The sequence below is a fragment of the Nuphar pumila genome, chromosome 11 (assembly GCF_984573655.1).
Source record: "Nuphar pumila chromosome 11, dmNupPumi1.hap1.1, whole genome shotgun sequence".
NCBI classification, from domain to species: domain Eukaryota; kingdom Viridiplantae; phylum Streptophyta; class Magnoliopsida; order Nymphaeales; family Nymphaeaceae; genus Nuphar; species Nuphar pumila.
This window is the reverse complement of record NC_143259.1, coordinates 66,213,332-66,217,230: the sequence shown is the minus strand read 5'-3', so window position 1 is coordinate 66,217,230 and position 3,899 is coordinate 66,213,332. Positions and strand designations below refer to the sequence as shown.

General features: G+C 46.3%; 1 non-coding gene across 1 annotated transcript; it reads left to right on the top strand.

The window, feature by feature from the left end:
* Positions 1 to 3,505: 3,505 nt before the first annotated feature.
* LOC149822408 (small nucleolar RNA R71) lies at positions 3,506 to 3,608 on the top strand. The gene has a single exon (XR_016426329.1). It is a non-coding gene; the product is annotated as a small nucleolar RNA R71 (small nucleolar RNA).
* The last annotated feature ends 291 nt before the right edge of the window (positions 3,609 to 3,899 follow it).

Here is a 3,899-nt window from a genome sequence, read left to right as displayed (position 1 = left end):
GGAAAGATGGTCTGCTACTACATTCTCGCTTCCTTTCTTATCTCGAATCTCGAGATCAAACTCCTGTAGTAGTAGAACCCAACGAATCAATCTCGGTTTGGTGTCTTTTTTATTCAACAAATATTTCAATGCAGAATGGTCAGAATAGACAACCACCTTCGAACCGAGTAAATAGGACCTAAATTTATCCAATGCGAAAACTACCGCAAGTAGTTCCTTCTCGGTCGTAGTATAATTCATCTGGGCATCAGACAGAGTTCTACTCGCATAGTAGATCACATAGGGCTTCCTATCAACGCGTTGTCCTAAAATAGCCCCCATAGTATAATCAGATGCATCGCACATAATCTCAAATGGGAGAGTCCAATCTGGAGGTCTCAAAATAGGTGCAGTAATCAAGGCCTCTTTGAGAATCTCAAAGGCCTTCATACAATCCTCACCGAAATCAAAGGGCTGGTCTTTCTCCAATAAAGTGCAAAGTGGTCGAGAGATTGTGCTGAAATCTTTTATGAACCGCCTGTAAAATCCCGCATGCCCTAAAAATGATCGAATCTGCCTCACAGAGGCGGGTGGAGTCAAACGGGAAATGGATTCCACCTTCGCTCTGTCAACCTCAATACCACGCTTGGACACAATGTGTCCTAGCACAATCCCCTCCTGGACCATAAAATGGCTCTTTTCCCAACTCAGGATGAGATTGGTCTCCGCACACCTACTCAGTACTCGAGCAAGTTTTTTGAGGCAATCTTCAAAAGAAGAGCCATACACTGAAAAGTCGTCCATAAAAACTTTCATCACATCATCAATCATGTCCGAGAAGATAGCAAGCATGCACCTCTGAAAAGTAGTCGGGGCATTACAGAGCCCAAAAGGCATACGTCTAAACGCGAAGGTGCCATAAGGACATGTAAATGTGGTCTTCTCCTGGTCATCAGGATGGACAGCTACCTGATTGTATCCTGAATATCCATCTAGAAAGCAGTAGTAGCTCTGCCCTGCGAGTCTTTCTAAGATCTGATCAATGAATGGCAATGGGAAATGATCTTTCCTAGTTGCCACATTCAGCTTCCTATAATTGATGCAAACTCACCATCCTGTAGTGGTCCTCATAGGAATTCTCTCACCCTTCTCGTTCTCAACCATAGTGAGTCCTGACTTTTTCGGCACAACCTGAATCGGACTGACCCACTGGCTATGAGAAATAGGGTAAATGATTCCGGCATCCAACCACTTCACTACCTCTTTCTTTACCACTTCCTTCATGTTGGGATTTAGCCTTCTCTGCATATCCCTAAATGGCTTGACTTCCTCATCACAATGGATTCTATGCATGCAGAATGAAGGATCAATCCCCTTCAGATCAGCAACTCCCCAGCCAATCGCTGCCTTGTGCTCTCGAAGAATAGCCAGCAGTCTTTGTTCCTGCTCTTCAGTGAGCAAGGACGAGATGATCACAGCCAGAGTCTCATCATCTCCGAGATAAGCATACTTGAGTGAATCCGGTAAGGGTTTCAACTCGAGTTTCGGAGGTGACTCGATCGAAGACTTGGCGGGGGTCTCCGCAAGTGGTGGAAGAGGCTCCCTGACAGCTCCCCAAGGTGGTCTCTCTGACGACACTCTAGACACATCTACACTACTATTCTTCTCTATATGGTACAGATCTAAAGAATCCTCAGTAATGTACAACTCGGGCTGCAGCTCCACTAACTCATGTGTAATGTCTACATGAAAGCAGTCCATGTCTCCTGTTGGACCCATCGCGGCATTGAAAATATTCAGCTTAACTTTCCGATTGCCGAATGAGAGATCCATGGCTCCGGTTCTACAATTGATGCACGCATTGACAGTCGCCAAGAATGGTTTGCCTAAAATGATCGGAGTCTGGTGCTGGCTGTCTACTCCTTCCATATGAAGAATAATGAAATCGACTGGAAAATAAAAGTCATCCACCTTAACTAGCACGTCCTCCAAGACACCTCTCGGTACCTTGACGGAACGATCTGCCAGCTGCAGTGTAATCGGAGTCAATCTCATCTCTCCTAGCCCGAAAGAATCAAAGAAATATCCGGGTAGAATGTTCACGCTTGCTCCAAGATCGAGCAATGCGCGTTCTATTCGGATGTTCCCTATAGTACACACAATGATAGGGGCTCCAGGGTCCTTGAGCTTTGGTGGTGTTTGATGCTGAAGTACTGAACTCACCTGCTCAGTCAGATGGACCCTGTTAGGAACTCTCTCTCTAGATTTACGCTTCTGCGTACATAGTTCCTTCAGGAATTTGGCATATGCCGGCACCTGCTGAATAGCGTCGAGCAAAGGTAGGTTGATCTGCACATGCTTGAAGATGTCAAGCATGTCCTGGATCTTCGCACCTTGCTTTCCTCTATATCCGGGAGACTCTAATGCTTTGAGATAGGGTGGTGGGGGAATATACTCTGCTGGCTCCTCCTCTGAGGATGAAGATAATGATGATGATGAAGATGATGATGGGGATGGGGATGATGCCTGAGCCGACGTAGGTGAAACAATGGTCTCTGGCTCCTCTATCCTCTCTCTACTCTCTCGCTCTCTGCTCTCGAAGTGATACTCACGTCCACTTTTCAGGGCCATAACCGATTTGGCCTGCTGTTGTGTCTCAGTATGGAATAGGCCCCCAGTCATCTGGTCCTTACCCTTCGGGTTCATGATAGCCTGACTCGGCAATGTACCCTCGGGTCTCCTACTAATAGCCTCAGCTAACTGTCCCATTTGCGATTCTAACTTCGCAATGGACTGCGTATGCGAGCTCAAAATCTGGCTACACTTCTCGAAGGCGTTCTGATTAGAGGTTTTCACCTCTTGGAATGCCTGGAGAAGTCTCTCCTCAAAAGATGTCGGCGGGGCAGACTCCTACTGAATTGGAGGAGTGACAGAAGAAGAAGAAGACTGAAAATAGTTCGGTCTTTGAAATGACTGAGTAAAAGATGGTTGCCGAACTGGCTGAGAGGGTGTAGGCATCTGTGTGGAAGACTGTGGATTCTTCCATGAAAAATTGGGATGGTTACGCCAACCCGGATTATATGTCGATGAAAATGGGTTATTCGGCGGTCTAACGTAACCCTGAGCTGCCTGAACTTGTTCTTGAACAAATTCAGGGTACTGAGCTGCCGAAGGGCACTCAGTGATCTCGTGTGCCGGACTGGCACAAAGAGTACACATCTGCTGTGTAGTGGATGGTCCTGAGAGAAGTTGGTCCAGCTTCTGAGCAATCATGTCTACCTTGCACTGTAGTGCAGTAGATGGACCAATCTCAAGAACACCAACTTTCTTCTGAATGCTGGGTGTGGCTCTATCAGAATGAGAGCTCGAAGCATGGTGGAGTGAATTCTCGGCCAATGTATCAAATAGCCTCCATGCTTCGTCCTCGCTCTTCAGCATGAATGTCCCTCCACATGAAGAGTCGATCATCTGACGATTCTTGTCAGACAATCCATCATAGAAGCTCTGCACCAGTTGCCATTTCGGCACCTGATGATGGGGACATTTCCTGAAGAGATCCTTCATTCTCTCCCAGGTCTCATGAAAGCGCTCACCATCTAGCTCTGAAAAGCTAGTGATGGCTCTACGATATTGGTTCGTACGACCAATGGGAAAATATTTCCGAAGAAACTCCTGTTGCAATTGATCCCATGACTCTATTTCTACAGAATCTAAGGACTTTAGCCAATACTTGGCTTTGTCCTTCAATGAAAAGGGGAATAGAGTCAACCTCAACGCATCATCATCGAAATTCTGTATCTTAACTGTAGAACAGATTTCGAGGAATTCATCTAAATGTCGGTAGGGATCCTCATGACTAAGGCCATAAAAGGATGGAAGCATCTGAATAATGCTGGCCTTAATCTCATAATGCGGCGCTC